General features: G+C 35.5%; 1 protein-coding gene across 2 annotated transcripts in view; it reads right to left on the bottom strand.

Annotated features, from left to right (window-relative positions):
• Nucleotides 1-18,575, bottom strand: part of ZSWIM5 (zinc finger SWIM-type containing 5) — a 152,425-nt gene that overhangs the window by 87,319 nt on the left and 46,531 nt on the right. The gene's annotated exons all lie outside the window — the stretch shown is intronic.

Below are 18,575 nucleotides of genomic sequence, written 5' to 3' on the forward strand. Positions count from 1 at the left end.
TTTCAACTATAACTATACAGCTTCTTTAAATTACATTCAAAAATCAAAGAAACAGACTTAATCACTTACACATATATAGTTAATCATCATCATCATAATTATACTATCATCATAATATTAATTAAACTGTGTGTTAATAATTTTATGCACATCATCATTCTAGTTACATATATATATGCAGCTGCAATAATATTCTTTTAATACTAACATCACTTCATTAAACAAAGAGCATACCATCTAAATATCTGTTTCTTACATCCTCATATTTCAAGCTTACCACTATTTTCATTCTTTGTGTCTATTTTTCATATTTCTTTTCTTAACTTATTTGACTTTATGATACATTGCTTTACACCCTTCCATTGTAAACTTCCACTAATATTCCCCCCTCCATATTATTATACTCAAAGACATGCTACTCTGTTTTAACATTCATATTCCCATTCTCTAACTCTTCCTTTCTATATATTTTAAAATTTATTTAATATACATAAATATATCTACTTTCACTTTACCTACATGATAGCAATATTTTTTACACTTTTAATAATACCATCATTCAACCATATCATTCTAATATTAATACAATTATTACCATATAATCATGACATATCTTTAACTCTTTTTCTCCCCTTAACCAATCTCTTATCCACATCCCACATTGGTCTCCCATTTTCCTCTTAAGTTTGGTCTCCTAAATCATCCATTCAGAAACCAGACCTCATAATCACGTTTAAATTTCTCATCAATGTCCAATAAAATCAGTTAGTTAGTTCAGGGATCCTCCACTCCTCAAGTTGTTTTTGTATATTCAATAGTATTTAGGGGTCCAGAAACCAATTCTTTTTTTAAATATTCCAGTCTTCAGTGGTTAGAAAGTAAATATACATCATTCAACAGTTATTTCCCTCCATTTCAATATTTGCTCCCAAGTCACAAAAATTTACTATCATCAGCAGATAGTGCTCTTTACTTCACTTTGTTTCCTCTCTGCTTCTATTGTAACTCTGCTGCTGTTTTATTTTTATTCTGACACACCCAATTTATTTCTCTTGCTTAGTTTATCTTATAGCTCCGTTACTTGAAGAAAAGGTAGGTTTATAGTTCCAGCATCTTAATATGCCTTCTTAATATCATGCCGTTTATTTTGGGGATTCCATTTCCCACTTAATTTTCTTTTTAAACAGATAGTTACTTCTTTAAATTTCCAGTATGCTTTTTTTCCACAATAATTGCACGCTGCTATAGCAAATTGTTCTAAAAGGTATTCTCCTTAAATTTTTTGTGGGGTCCAGCTTCAGCTGTAAATCTTTTCTTACCCAGATGACAAAACATTTAGCATTTCTCTACTCCTGCACAAACTTATGGTTCTGGCTGTTCCCCGACTTCATGGCAGCCATTTTGACTGCCGCTGCTCCTAGCCTTCGGATGAGGGGGTTTTCTGAGTCAGGGATGGGAGATGCAGTTCCCCTCAACCTGCAAGGCAGTCGTCCTTTGCTTCACCACCGCTCCAAGGTGGCTATGGCTTCTAATGAAGCCCCTGACAGGGAGAGCTCAAAACAGACCCGCAGAGGTCACAGATCTCACACCGAAAGCACCGGAAGTTCAACTAGAAGTCATTGAGCTGGTCATGCCTTATTTTCTTAGTACTCAGATATTTCTATTGAGCTATGTTTCTGACCATAAAATCCTGTTGCCTCTTGAAAAAGCACCTTTGGGATAACTATGACCTGGATGACTGAGAATCTCCATAGATAGTTTATTATCACAATAATTCTATATTGAAAACAGAAGGGATTTCAAAAGTCTGAATTCCAAAGGAAAAGGTGACTTTGAGCACACATGTTATATCTGTTGGAACCTCCCTATATCAAATGGATCATTTCCTGGGAAAATCATGAAAGATAAAGCTTCTTTAAAAAATTGCCTGCAGGTGAAAAATTTGCACCCATTGCATCCTTCAAATTCAGATTGCTCCATTGCATTACAAAATACTCTGTATTTCCTGAATATTCTTCACAAGATTTTTCTAACCTCTGAATTATTTTTCAGTTATTCAGAACTAGGTTTGATGCTCTAATGTGCTTTCTACAAATATTATTTCTAGCATAAAAGCGCAGCTGGCACAGACTTGAAAACAAACCTAATTTTCCCTGTTCCCTTCCTCCATTGCTTTGTTTTCTTGAGACTCTTTGAGTTAGACTAACAAGAAAGCTGAAGCAACTCTACAGCCACACTTCAGGAAACCAGTGCAATTCACTTAACTTCACTTACATGGAGGCCTAGGAGTTCATATCAAACATTTCAACATGAATAGGAAACCACAATTCAGGGAGTGTCTCACAGCTGGCTGCCAGCTGCCATCAAACTAGACTTCAAACACAATTGCCTTCCCTCTCACCCTACATAGCCCTCAGCAACCCCCTCTTTGCAAAAGGAAAAAAAGAAACAACCAAAAGCCTAAGGCAGCAACCCATGCCAACACTAAACCTTCTTCTGATTTTCTTTTTTTCTTTTTTCTAAATTCCATAACACCAGCTTTAACGTTTTAAATCAAAACCCTTTATTCTAGCCGTATTCAAAGAAAAATTGTTCGCTTAAAAATTAAGCTAAGCTTTCAAAATATGCCAAATGCACTTCATAGCAACTTTAAAAATTTATCTGAACACAGGAGGGAATAGCTTTACCAGCAGGGGAGGGGCCTTAGTACGATTGATTGTTCTATTGATAAATGGCAAATCCTTAAATGTTCTACTTTTTTTTTTTACTTCTTACATTCAGTTGAGGAGATTATTACTAACCAATGAACACACTCCAGGTATGCAATTGTTAATTTTGCCAGGAACAGCATCTGCCACAACCAAAAGTTACCTTATCATGTGAATGCAGTCCTACTTACTTGTGCCCCAATGACTCACCCAGCCCTACCCTGTGGACACCCATGACTGCTGGTTGTATATTAAAAGTATTACCCCATTATATCCCAAACATCAGATTCACTGTTTAAATGTTCTTAGGTTACATTCATTTAATAAAAGAGCTGAATCTAAGCAATTGCTACAGGATTGATGGATTGCTAGTATCTTTGAGAAATGAATTTAATGTATTTGCAAGTCTGTCCCAGACTTTAAAATTTGCATATTTGCCGCTTTTACAAGATTTTAAATCTAGAATATTTTAAATGGTTTTACTGTAAGAACTAAAGTAAATATGTTTTAATATATAACTGTATATTATGACAGTATATTAAACAACTAAAGCATTATGACTCTCTGATGTTGTCCAATATTGCTTTTCATCTTTGTTTAATTAATTTATTTAAGAGATTATATGGCTGCCCAATCTAAGAATCACTATGTGAGATGGACGATATAAAAAAGTGATGAATGAATAAATAAATAAATAAATAAAATCTCAACCACACTGCAACTGACACTGTACAGTGTACAATAAGCAAGTAAGCAAATAGCATAAACAACTGAAATGATAACAACATTTGAAAGGTGATTTGGAACACAGATATGCCCTATAACCCTCCTGGAAAAAAATCAGATTATCCTGGGGCCAAGAACCATGTTTTTAATGCTTTCCTGAAAGCCAATAGGGTAAGGGCCAACCATATTGTGGAGGACAAGGGAAAGAGAGAGATCAGTCCAGAGGGCAGAGGCTGCAGCAGACATGAAGCTTCCTAGATCCTTTCAGATTACAATGCTTCAAAGAAGGGGTCTCAAAGCATGACAATCCTATATGACCTAACTGAACTAGAGTGCCATTTCTATTCATCTTCTTTCAAACCTTTCAAAGCATTTGCACAATCCTAATATACTAACTACTCTACGTCACACCTCAGAAATTTCATAGCAAAATTACAAATTTTGGAAGTACAATTTCAGACCATTTGGAAGGCAAGGAAAAGGTCTTTAAGGGAGAGAATAGCAATTACTTGCAACACTCAAAACTGCCGCTCCCTCGGTACTCTATTTTGTCTTGCCCACCAAGAATTAACACGATAAATTCTTTCAATATTAATCTCAAAATCTTCTGGCTCCACACCCTTTATCTGAGCAAAGGCTTGCGTAAAAATCTCTTTTAAATTTTCCTTCCTATTTTGTTTCAAACCCCTCACCCTTATAGCATATTTCATTAATCTATATTGTAATATTACTCTTTCTTCATCTGCCCTATCTACCTTTGCCTGTATATCTTCCATCTTATTATCTAAGTTCCAATTGTTTTGATTCTTTTGAATTTCCTCTATTTTCCTTTGCAACTCTAAATTAGCTTTATTAATTTCTGCAAGATCATCTTCCATCTGAATACAAGAGCTTAATATTTGCGCAATTGCATCCTTTACCATTTTCATTTCCCTCTTCTGCTCTTCCACCACTTCCTTAAAATCCAACATCTCTTTCTCTATTTCATCAATTTTTTGATCTATTTCTAAAAAATGACTCTCCAAAAACTCCTGTAAAGAATTTCTTAATTCCTTTTTGATTTCTTCTTTTAATTTTTGAAGAAATTTCAAAGTTTTTAATTACTTTTGGTACTATTTTCTTAAAAGCCATTTTTTAAAAATATAAGCTAATAATGAACCAAAAAAAAAAAAATTCAAAAAGAAAAATTCAAAAAACTTTTCTTCTAAATCACTATAATCCCAAAGAAGAAGAAAAAATATAAATCATAAAATTCTCGTTTCTTCCATTTAATCAGTATCTTCCTATATATCTTCTAATTTGACACTAGCTGTTAGTAAGCATTTCTTTAACTTTCATTTCCAGTACACACATTCCACAAAACCGCCATTTACTTTCTTCTCTCCTATCTTCGCAGCAAATATATCCTCAGGGGCTTACAGTCTTCTTACAAACAAGTGCTAGAACTCCAGTTTCTGCTCCGTCCACGTTACAATCCATCATAAATCAATTCCTGCCGTGGAAATTGGACGCTACGTTTTGTCTGCCATGAAAGGCAGATACCCTCCCCCAGCCAAGAGCTTATCAGGCTATGGAAGGAGAGCTCCCCGCAAGCCTCAGAAGCTTTTCTGTGGCTATATTTGGGTGTCTCAACTTCAGCCTGAATGCTCATCTCTCCCTCTTTGCCCGAGGGAAGAGATTTCCAAGCTGTTGGACCAGATTTACGATGTCCTGACAGCTCTACAGACTAGGGAGTTAGCAGCTTAATCAAAGCTGCTTCTCAACGAGCGGAGCCATACTGGAAATTTATCATGTTAATTCTTGGTTGGCAAGATTATTTATTTTACAACTAAAAAGGTTAGGTATGAAATTTTGCAAGCCTTTTATAAAAATAAAATTTCAAATATTGGGACAAGATATAAAAATGATGAAGGAAATTCCTCCTAAAATGTTAAGAAAGAGAAGAGAATTTGCTTTTTTAGTGGATGAGTTTAAGAAACATCAGATATATTTTAGATGGGAAGTTCCAATGGGTTTGTCAGTGAATTTTAGAGGCAGAAAGTATTTTCTTAATTCAGTTATGAAAGCGAGACATTTTTATATTAATGTTTTAAAGAGTGGGAATCCTTTGCTATTAGCTGCTAAGTTAATTGGTTTGGAAATGATGGAAAATAGAATGGGAGAGGGGAGGAATGTTTAAGATGTGAATATGATGATTATGGTTAATTTTTGGAATTGATTTGTTTAGGATATAAATTATAGGATTTTTGTTATTTGCTATTTGTTTGATATAAATCTATGGGATGATATTATTTAATTGTGAAGGATGGAAAGTGAAATTTATGAATTTAGATAATGTGGATGTAATTATTTTAATTGTTTACTGTTATATTGTGGATGTAGTTTAAATGATTATTTGTTTTAATTGACACATTTGTAGATAGTAAAAGTTATGAAGTTAAGCTGGAAATATTATATTTGAGAGATTTTATTCGAAATGATATTTGATTGGGAGTAGTATTGGAAGATTGGATATTAAATGTTATGACAATTGAAGAAATATATAAGTGATAAAAATTTGAATTTGAGAAGCTGGATTGTAATTTAAGAAATGGACTTATGAAATTTGAAGAAATATACAAGTGGGTGAAAAAAATTTGAATTTTAGAAGATGGACTAATTTTTAAAATGGACTGTAAGAAGAACGGACATTAAATGTTATGGCAATTGAAGAAATATATAAGTGATGAAAATTTGAGTTCGAGAAGCTGGATTGTAATTTAAGAAATGGACTTATGAAATTTGAAGAAATATACAAGTGGGTGAAAAAAATTTGAATTTTAGAAGATGGACTAATTTTTAAAATGGACTGTAAGAAGAACGGACATTAAATGTTATGGCAATTGAAGAAATATATAAGTGATGAAAATTTGAGTTTGAGAAGATGGACTGTAATTTGAGAAATGGATTTATGAAATTTGAAGGAATATACAAGTGGGGAAAAAAATGAATTTGAGAAGATGGATTAATTTTAAAAATGGACTGTAAGAAGAAGTAATATGTGAAGTTGGTATCTTCTTTTCTTTTTATTATTCTTTCCTATCTCTTTATTTTTATTGTGAGGGGATCTAAAGTTTCAAATTTTTAAAGGTGGGAGGTTATGTATATTTTGTATACTTTAGCTTGTGATTGTTGGTCATAATACCCGGTATTTGCTCTGGGAAGTCTGGGGGGGGGAGGAGGGGGGGAAAGGGCGGGAAAATGATACATGGATTGATTATTAATGTACAGTAATTTTTGAAGATATGAAATTAAAATTTAAAATGATATTGGGGATGCTTGACTGCCATTTCAGAAAGAAAAGGAGAGAGGAGTAGAAGGAGGGAAGAAAGTAGGTAGGAAAGAGTAGAGAAGGAGGAGGGGAATAAGAAGGTTAGATAGGGTGGAAGAAGGGAGGAGTGGAGAAGGAGGAGAGGAAGTAGTAAAGTGAAGGAGATGAAGGATGGGAAAGTAGTAGAGGGTAGAGAGGGAGGTTGTGAAGAAAGGAAGTGGCAATCGGGCAGGCCTGAATTAGTAATAAATAAAAATTAATGATTAATGATGGATAATAGTTTGTACATAAATATGATGTTGGAAAATGAAAATAAAAATTATTTAAAAAAAAAAAACTGCCGCTCCTATTTCCCCCTCAAAAATCCCCACAAAACAGGAAAAAAAGGAGCCAAAATATCTTGGCCCCACCCTTTCTGTGGACTAGAAGACTACTAAGGTCCCTTCATATTCTGATATTCTGAGACCATTTTTTGATCTTAGGACATCAAAAGAAGAGATGGGGGATAAATGTTTTGCACCTATCATTTCAGCTTGAGGAAAATTTTTAGACGGATGATTTGTCCATTTGTAATCTGTGGTATATTAATAATACAGAACTTAGCTTATGAAATCACAGGTCATTTTTTTACTTTAGGAACAGCAGAGTATTTATCCAATGGTGGGATTCAGCCAGTTCGCACCACTTCGGGAAAACCGGTTGTTAACTTTCTGAGCAGTTTGGCAAACTGGTTATTGGAAGAAATTATTAGGGCAGAGAACTGGTTGTTAAATTACTTGAATCCCACCACTGTATTTATCCCAGAAGATTGGTTAAAGCATTCAGCTGATTGTAGAAAAATAAGGATCTGGGAAGCAGAAAGATAATATTACAAACCATATATAGATACTTAACTTCGTACAAGAAAATTAAATAAATGGGCAAAATGTTACTTGAACAAAGTTTTGTAAACTGTCTGTTGATTCTAAGACTTCCTGACTGCAAGGATTAAAGTATGATTTCAAAATAAAGGAGGGGAAAGGAAGGAATTAGCTAATTTACTATCCTAAAGATCTGTCTCATAAAAATATATAGGGGAATTACTGAATATTTTCCCATATGAAATCAGTCACATCAATAGACTGGGAACAAATAAAGATGACTAATTTGTTCTGGCTAAAACAAAGAAAAACTTTTATAAAATGAACACTACATGTAGCTCTTCAGGTAAAGATCCCAAGGGTTTATGAAGCAAAGAACACAGTAAATACAGGTTTATTATTATTGTTGCAAGAAATCTAGAAGTTCATAATATTACTATATGTATTAATAACTACATCTAGATTTCTCTTCTTTCAACTATTACAATCATACTAGCTCTTCTGTCACATTCTTATCTATAGCGGTTGAACCATCTTGTCTAAATTATGTATTACCATAATGAAGCTTGTTTGTTTTTAGTTTAGCACAGTGGTAGTCAACCTGGTCCCTACCGCCCACTAGTGGGCGTTCCAGCTTTCGTGGTGGGCGGTAGGGGTTTTGTCCGATACTGGAGCACTTTCCTTTTTTAAAATTTAATTGACTTTTTAAAAAATTTTCATAGCATTATTTAAAAACATTTTCATTAGGTTTTCATAAAATTCTCCATGACAATTTAAATTTCTGAAAATATACTATTTGTATTGCCCGCGCATAAGTTTAGTTCACATTACGTTAGTGAACTAAGTGAATCTAAATGGCACTATAGTGTGACCGCAAACAAAAGAGCCTCGTCTCAGAGTAGCTCGCGCATCTCCAACACCACCCAGCTGTAATAGACAAGAAGAGCTGGTAGCCAACACCCAGTATCCCCCCCCAACTCAATTCACGATGCGCGAGAGGCATGCGCAGACGACGATACATGGCGCATTACTGTGGAACCGGTGGGCAGTTAGAAAATTTTACTACTACCAGAGATATAAAAGTGGGCGGTAGGAATAAAAAGGTTGACTACTGCTGGTTTAACATATGAATGAACTAATATAGTATGGCTTAGCACTATGAAAATTAGAAGTGGAAAATATTCTCAAGAATTCTGGTAGCCTTGTTAGAAATTTGGAGATATTTTTTGAATAAAATTCTAAAAAACTATGAACAAACCCAACACAAAGTGAGAACTATTAAGAGTGCTTCCTTTTAAAAGTAGAACTCTCATAAAACAAAAAACCACAAACAAAACAAATCAAAGTTAAATAAGATAAGCAAATCAAAATCATTAATATAGATTGATATTAATTTATATACAGTAAAAAAGTAGCCAAGGAAGGTGCCAATAAAGAAGTAAAAGAGTTGCAGAAGGACAAAATTTGCAAATTTTTATATTTGCTGGAGAATATTTTAGGCAATTTCCACAAGAGCATTTTTGAGAGGAAAGTAGCTAAAGAATTATTGAAATGCAAACTTATTTCGGAATTATCTGCCAAAATTAAACGTATTATCCAAATAACATTTAACTACAAATTGTTAACTGAGCAATCCTTCAGAGATTTATGCTTCCCACATTCAACAATCCATCACTAACTTCCCAAGGGTTAATAATTAATAATTAACGTGCATTTTTTTTTATAAAATATGCAAACTGTAATTAGATTGGCCTCTTAACCATGGCATTTTAAGTAGCTAATACAAAACCAAATATTCAAGAAAGAATAAAAGTGAAATTATAATATTCTAATGTTTTACATAGTTAAACTGATGAAAAGTATTAATAATAAATTATACCTACCCAAAATCATTATATCTACACAAGAGAAAGCACTGGAAAAAAAGTATGCCTTCTGCAATAGGGAATCTTCCTCTAACTTTCCAGTTGTTGAGAATATAAACAAAAAATGAAAATGTTAATCCAACAGCACCTGTCCCTATTTGCCAGTCTGAATCTATCCCACTGTTCACAGTTTTTGGGGGGAGTTTTTCTTCTTTAGCTTTGCTTCCTGTCCTTTTCATCAGGTGACCAGAGTTCAAGGGAAAACATCTACTAGTCTCAACTCTGTGAAAGAAATGGGATGGATCTTATTTTAGGACTGTCTGTGTTTCTGTAAGCTAATGTGTCTGTTCCTCCTCTCCCCCAAGTTACAATAAGGTGTAATAAACTTTTGAGACAACATCAGTACAGAAATAGCTCCCAGCAGGAAGGAGACAGACCTTGTTGTCTAGGGGGTGGGGGGAGGGGGAGGGGATGAAGCTGACCTGCAGCAGGACAACTACCTCTCCTTACTTTACTGGAAGAATAGGAGACAAAATCATTCAAACTATTGAAACAGTGACAAATATGTACACATTCTCTCTACTTCCCCAAATGAAACTGTGGAGATCTCTGTTCTGCTGGGCTCTATTTTGTTGAAATTCTGAATAAAAATAAGTGAAGTAAGAAAAATGGTAGCTCAGTAGCTAATCAGGTAAGAAAGGCGATGTGTATGAACATAATTCAAGAAACAATTATTCTAAATGATTAGTATTCTTGACTATTAATTGGTCAAGCATTGTCTCTACCATTCATGACTTGTAAAAAACATCTCTCTTCATACCCACAACAGATCACTTGGTTGATCTCTAGGATAATGGATTTTATGCGCCTTGAGGCTGTCCTTAGATAGTGCTCAAGTGAAAGAGAAAATAATGCAAATAATGGTAACTTAGGTATCCCACAAATGGTTGAATACAAGGATATAGGCGTTGGGGTGAGGCAGGGAAATCACACCAAGGTTAATTGTAAGTGGGGACAGGCCCAATTCCTCTATTTTCCTCTTTCAGGTCCAACACAGATATACATACCAGGAAATAGAAATTTGACTGAACTCAGCCCAGCTTTTCATTGTTGCTTTTTTTAAGAGAAACAAAATAGCTCAGTTCTGAAACAGGGAAATTCCACTCTCCTCTTAAAAAGAGCTTTATTCTTCAATCCAATTCACAAGATAGGAATGAGGAATCCTGTACCTCTTTCTTTTAAAATGCAGCAGCAGCTTTTTCAAGAACCTTTCCTTTAATGTTATTGATTCATCATTATATGCCTCACATTGGGATTTATCCTGAGCCAGTGCTTGCCTAAGTTCTGACATACCTTCAAATTTTTCAGAAAAAGCTGAGTCCTGCAAATTTCATTTAATTGCATAACAAATCTTAACTGCTCAGGTTTGTTTGGCCCTTTGGATAGTAGCTGTCAGGACTTCCCCAAAATGACAAAACTTTTCCTCATTTTTTTCTACTGCACTACTTTTTTATGCATACTCCAGGTTTATACATATTCTATTTAGTACAGTGTTATTAAAATGGTTTATATATTGAACTCCAATATATCAGAAATGGAACAATGAATGTTCTTGTACTGCTTTCTAGAAGACAAAGTGAAAAATGCTTTTGCCGCAATTAACAAAAGCAAACTTTAGATATATCAATTTAAAAAGTGATTTCTCTCAAAAAGAAATTTGCTAGTTAACCTTCAGATCAATTTCAGTTTTCCTCCTACAGATCCTATTTAGAGTATTCTTGTGATCATGTATGTGATTTACACAATATATAGATATTACCATAACTATAGAACCCTTGGAAAGCCAAAACATAAAAACAATGATGTATCTTTTTTTTTAAGTTTTCAATTCAAAATAAAACAAGGGGCAGAAGGAGCAGAATGAAACAGAATGAATTTTTTCTAATTGATTACTGCAATATTAGAAATACTTTAATTAGTCAAAGTTAAACTGTGTCTACAGTATTTGTGAAGTATAAAACATTTTCATTCATTCCCTATTTATTTATACTTTTTCTTTATTAAAAGGAAATGCAAATGTGTATGTAGAGAAAAAAGATGTGAAGAAGTAAGGAGCTGTGACTTAATTGAGGCATAGTTAAAATATTATTACTCCAGTGTAGCAGATGTTGACACACACACACACACACACACACAAACTTTAGTGCAGTTAAATCTTTGAATCTCAGTTAAATACTGTTTCCATGCAAGCATCACATTTCTAGAAATCTCAGTCACATTTAGGTAACTCATACTATTTTCATTTCTGTCAAATATGCATGCATCCCCAATATTTCATTCTATCATGAGAATGTTAACTTCTCTAACCTTTTCTACTGTATCTTCTAGAAAGCAAAGTAAGAGCATCGAATTTTCTCTTCCACCCAGAAGAACAGACAACATTGGGAAATGAATTCTTTAAATCTGCTGTAGCAAAATGGAGTAAAGAGCACTTTGAAGATGTGAGAGGTAACTGCAGAGTGGAAGAGAAACAGGGATACCCAAATATTAATTATATTTACTCAACTATCACTTGATATAGCCATCAGTAAATACTGGGAATGACCCTCTGACAAGAATAAGATATGGTGATCCAATGTAAACATCTATTTTCCTAAAATATTCTTGATGGTGCAAGAATATTCATAGTCCACAGGGACTAACATTGTTAAGGCAAGTCACAGAGAAATATATCAGTTCTATTTCCAGGTGATGATCAAGGTAAGTAAAGTTGTGTTATTTTCACAACCAGATAAGAAACAACACTGAAAACAGTCTAGGGAACATGTGTCATCCAGGAACACCTGGAACAAATTTTGCCATATTTGGCATATTCGTATTTGAGGAATCTTCCAGTACCTTAAAGGAAATATTTCAGTACTGATTATCCCATTCTGAAGAGAAAACATTTTTTTGAATACTTACAAAACTATTGCCCTATGATTTTAGCAAAGGAATCACGTAAGAGACAACCAATGTTTTTTGTTTGTTAAAACTATCCAGTTTATGGTTTTGAATATTTTCCTTTTAGAAAGTGCTAAGATAATATTGCAGCTAAACAAGGATAATTAAGATGATACAAAATATTACGCTCAGTCTCAGGCTATTTTCGATGTCAAAACATCCCATAAAGTTGCTATTACATGGTAAACATAGAGTAGAAGATTCTCAGGTCTCCTTACTGATGTTCAACACTTTAATCATTACACCACCACAGCATTGTTATTAATTTTCTGAATCTTAAAAAGAGATTTTTTAAAAGAAAACTCTGCCCTTGCCTCTTTTAAAGCAAATATACCATAGATTTCTTCCTCTGGCTCAGTATCATTGCTATTTTCTTATATCTATCTAGCCTCTTTTCTCTAATAAAATACAAATAACTATACTAGGCAAGAGTTTACAAAACAAATAATGGCCCATATCTTGTCAGACATCTGTCATTTACTAAACTGGTCCTATATATCTAGACTTTTGGATGTTTCCTTACTAATTGTTCCAACTTTAACATCAGTTTGCAGTCCTGACTTACATTTTCGTATTACTACACTAATTTTCCATGCCCCCTTCCTCTTCTGAATATACAACACAATTCTCTTCCTCTGTACTTGGAAGTCCCAAACCACTCGGTGGAGTTGATAGAAGAATCAGACAAGAAATGTCAGGGACCACATTAATGTTGCATGAAAACCAAACTAATTGAATTAAAAAGTATATTCCTTTAATTTCAAAATGCATGGATGGATGTGATTTTCTTATTGCTTTTGTTGGGAAAAAAATCTTTACTCAGAAGCACTCTGTTTTAATAATTCACATATTCAAGGGAAGCTTTGGTTCAAATTAAACTCTGAAATTATCTGTTTAAAGCAAAATAGATGATACATGACTTCATATTAAAAATTAGAAGCACCATATGCTAAAGTTGAATCATTTGCTGTTAAGAATAAACACAAAATAATATGTTTTTAATTTCTGTTACATATACAAGGAGATACTTTCTTGCAAGCAATTAATGTTTTGACTTAGATTAGATATTTTAGACTTGAGAGGAAAGATAATGTTTTATCTTAATCACTCCCTGTACTTATGACATTTTGGAAGATTCTCTGATTTTCAGGAGGAACAGTGGGATGTTTGTAAGATTCTGTACAAAACAGCAACATCTAGTCAGCATCTCAAAAAATGTTCGGTTCTGGTACTCTGAGTTAATAAAGTTTGCTCTTAAGTAATCAGGCAGGAGTTTGTAGCTTAAGGCATCAACTACAATTATCACAGCTAAAAAGTTTAAATAACTTAAATGTGATTTAATAAGTAAATGATGTATTTTCTATATAAATGATGTATTTTCTATATAAAAGACTTTAAAGCAGTTCAAATTACCAGCACCCATTCTTTTCAAAGCTCACTTTTTTTTTTTTTTTGAAAAGGACAACAAAGGATGTTCTTTCTGCGCCAACTCAGTAAGCTCAAACTGCCCAAGGAGCTGCTGATTCAGTTCTACAGAGGAATTATTGAGTCTGTCATTTGCACCTCCATAACTGTCTGGTTCGGTTCTGCAACCCAACAAGAAAAACACAGACTTCAGAGGATAATTAGAACTGCAGAAAAAATAATTGCTACCAACCTGCCTTCCATTGAGGACCTGTATACTGCACGAATCAAGAAAAGGGCTGTGAAAATATTTACAGACCCCTCGCATCCTGGATATAAACTGTTTCAACTCCTACCCTCAAAATGACACTATAGAGCACTGCACACTAGAACAACTAGACACAAGAACAGTTTTTTCCCGAAGGCCATCACTCTGCTAAACAAATAATTCCATCAACACTGTCAAACTATTTACTGAATCTGCACTACTATTAATCTTCTCATAGTTCCCATCACCAATCTCTTTCCACTTATGACTGTATGACTGTAACTTGTTGCTGGCAATTCTTATGATTTATATTGATATACTGACCATCAATTGTGTTGTAAATGTTGTACCTTGATGAACGTATCTTTTCTTTTATGTACACTGAGAGCATATGCACCAAGACAAATTCCTTGTGTGTCCAATCACACTTGGCCAATAAAAAATTCTATTCTATTCTATTCTATTCTATTCTATTCTATTCTATTCTATTCTATTCTATTCTTTTAGTTCAACTTGAATTTACATCTTGCTAACCCAAACAATCAAATTACATTTGAACCAGGTATACATTTTTCTTTGCCTATCTCTATTTTATTACCCATTCCTTATTCTTTCTCTCCTGTGTCAATTATATAATTATATAACAAGATTATATAATCTTTAGGTAGAAACCTATCATATTATATTCCATAATGTGCTTTGCAAACTAATGACATGAGGAGAAAGTAAAATAATCATTTATCTTATACAATAACCACGCATAAACCTCAAGCTTCAAAATTGTACTTTTTCCTAAATTGAACGTATCTGTTTAGAATTAGGGACCTCAATCTATCAGGAGATCCAGACCGAAGTTCTCTTTTAAGCAGGGAATGAATTCCCCTTGATGGTCCTGCATGAGTATTTTAAATTCTTTTTCTTTAGTGTCTTCCTTTTCTGCCTCTTACTAGGCATACATATATATAGATATGTATTACTATGAGTTTTAAAGGAACAAAAAAAGTTAACCATTTAAAATTTCTGTGATAGGGAAGATGAAGACTGAATTAAATTAAATCAAATTAAATCATATATGGTAATTAATTTGCCTGGACCAAAACAAAGCATCCACCTGCAGAGGTGAGCAACTTGAGGTTTCCGACTATATGCATTCCTTAGGTTTCCTTTCTGTGGCGTTGGAGCTGACTCATAAGCCTAGTGAAAATTGATAACAAATTTCCTACAATTGTTTAATGAGATGAAAATATGAAAAGCTATAAAATAGTCACAACACACTTTTAAAAAACACAAAAATGTCTCCCACTTACACACTATTCTACACACATATACATAGTGATAAACTTTTATATCCCTTTTCAGTGATGAAATCCAATTTTTTTTACTATCAGTTCTGTGGGCGTGGTTTGGTGGACGTGGTGTGGCTTGGTGAGCGTGGCAGGGGAAGGATACTGTCTCCATTCCCACCCCACTCCAGAGGAAGGATATTGCAAAATCTCCATTCCCACTCCGGGGAAGGATATTGCAAAAACTCCATACCCACCCACTCCAGGGGAAGGATACTGTAAAATCCCCATTCCCTCCCCACTTCTGAGGGAAGGATATTGTAAAATCTCCATTCCCACCTCACTCTGGGGCCAGCCAGAGGTATTTGCCGGTTCTCTGACCTATTCAAAATTTCCACTACCGGTTCTCCAGAACCTGTCAGAACCTGCTGGATTTCACCCTTGCCTTGGCTCCTCAGTAATATACTGCAACTTCATTGCAGCTGAGAGGCTGGGACATTCTGGACTTATATTGGCTCTCTGTTGTTGAGAACACTTTGCATGGGGATCAGATCAGGCCAAACACAGCACTGACATCACTTGTGGAGCTAGCCAAGTAAAATATTGGGCCGGAATAGCTCAGGCTGTTACAGCCTGTTATTAGAACACAGTAGCCTGCAATTACTGCAGGTTCAAGCCTGGCCCAAGGTTGACTCAGCCTTCCATCCTTTATAAGGTAGGTAAAATGAGGACCCAGATTGTTGGGGGGGCAATAAGTTGACTTTGTAAAAATATACAAATAGAATGAGACTATTGCCTCATACACTGTAAGCCGCCCTGAGTCTTCGGAGAAGGGCGGGATATAAATGTAAACCTATATATATATATCAACGTGTAGTCCTCAACGGAACTACATCCACATGGAGGGAAGTATGCAGTGGAGTACCCCAAGGCTCTGTTTTAGGCCCAGTACTCTTCAACATCTTCATCAATGACTTGGACGAGGGGATAGATGGGGAACTCATCAAATTTGCAGATGACACCAAGCTGGCAGGAATAGCCAACACTCCAGAAGATAGGCTCAAGTTACAGAAAGATCTTGACAGACTTGAACATTGGGTGCTATCTAACAAAATGAAATTCAACAGTGAAAAAAGTAAGGTTCTACATTTAGGCCAAAAAAACAAAATGCACCAGTACCGTATATGTGGTACCTTGCTCAATAGTAGTACCTGTGAGAGGGATCTTGGAGTCCTAGTGGATAACCATTTAGATATGAGCCAGCAGTGTGCAGCAGCTGTTAAAAAAGCCAACACAGTTCTGGGCTGCATAAACAGAGGGATAGAATCAGGATCACGTCACGTGTTAATACCAGTTTATAAAGCCTTGGTAAGGCCACACTTGGAATATTGCATCCAGTTTTGGTCGCCACGATGTAAAAAAGATGTTGAGACTCTAGAAAGAGTGCAGAGAAGAGCAACAAAGATGATTAGGGGACTGGAGGATAAAACATATGAAGAACGGTTGCAGGAACTGGGTATGTCTAGTTTAACAAAAAGAAGGACCAGGGGAGACATGATAGCAGTGTTCCAATATCTCAGGGGCTGCCACAGAGAAGTGGGAGTCGGGCTGTTCTCCAGAGCACCTGAGGGTAGAACAAGAAGCAATGGGTGGAAACTGATCAAGGAAAGAAGCAACTTAGAACTAAGGAGAAATTTCCTGACAGTTAGAACAATTAATAAGTGGAACAACTTGCCTTCAGAAGTTGTGAATGCTCCAACACTGGAAATTTTTAAGAAAATGTTGGATAACCATCTGACTGAGATGGTGTAGGGTTTCCTGCCTGGGCAGGGGGTTGGACTAGAAGGCCTCCAAGGTCCCTTCCAACTCTGATGTTATGTTATGTTATGTTATATATATATATATAGGCTCATGAGAAAGGAAGTTTGGCTATATTCATCTTATGAAACAACTAAACCAGGGGTGTCAAACTCATGTCATAATGGCGTCGTGATGACTTTTGCCCCCCTTTGCTAAACTGGGCATGGGCCTGGCCAGCATGTGACGCATCTGGCCCATGGGCTGCGAGTTTGACACCCCTGAACTAAACTAATCCTCAACTAACAATTGACAGTCACAACAGTATTATGCTTTTTACAATTTGCACAACATTGGAAGGAAATGTATTTTTTGTAATGTGCCTTTAAATTATTTATAAGGACATCACAAATTGAATTCTGATGTTTTTACTCTATAGCTGCGGCAATAGCTGTGCTGAAGTGTTTTCCTTCAATCCTTGAGTCAGCAGAAATGAATTCCAGCATAAATGACATTGTCTTCATTGATGAATTCTACTGTGTTTCAGGAACAAAGCCAGGGAGTGGTGTTTCTCTTTAATGCAAGAGAAGGAAAGAGATTGTAAATACAGTATTGTGGCTACTGCTTTGGTGCATTTTAAGCCACCTTTTGTAATTCTCATGAGATTTTAGGATTATCTTGGGTACAGGAAGAGAGGCTTGTTAAGCTTTGAAGGGAAGTACACTACGTGCTCTGGTTTATGTGACTATAATTAATCAGCATTCAGGAACAAATAGTTTGACATAGAGCTATTCACATTGTCCCAATTTCTAATCATATTCACAGAGGCCTTTTGCTATTTCCTAGATTAGAGGTCTCCAACCTTAGCAACTTTAAGACTTGTAGACGCAAACTCCCAGAGTTCCTCGGCCAGCAAAGCCGAGGAAGTCTTAAAGTTGCCAAGGTTGGAGACTCCTGTCCTAGATGAAGAGATAGCCTTTCGAGGAAGATCTAGCCTAGCCTGCAGTTGCCTCAAATTAAAACCAGCCAGGTGTGCCTCTTCAGCAGCGGAAGGAAGCTGATGAAAGTCAGTTGAGGACTGCAGAGCCAATGAGCACATGGCAGCAGGGCTGGTAGGCCTACAGTGCCAGGGGGGTGCAGGGTGGCAAGGCTGGCAGGTTAAGGCAGCACTCCTCAGTGGCAGTGGCACTGGGGCTGCTGAAGACCTCTTTAGCCCCAGCACTGCCATAGATGAATGCCACTGTGCAGGGCAGCCAAAAGGGCAAAGATGGGAGGATGGGCAAATAGGGGATTTGAAGTTGCAGTTGCAAGTTGCAAGTGTGAATGATGTGCAAAGTTTGATTGTATGACC

The sequence above is a fragment of the Ahaetulla prasina genome, chromosome 3 (genome assembly GCF_028640845.1).
Source record: "Ahaetulla prasina isolate Xishuangbanna chromosome 3, ASM2864084v1, whole genome shotgun sequence".
Lineage (NCBI taxonomy): Eukaryota > Metazoa > Chordata > Lepidosauria > Squamata > Colubridae > Ahaetulla > Ahaetulla prasina.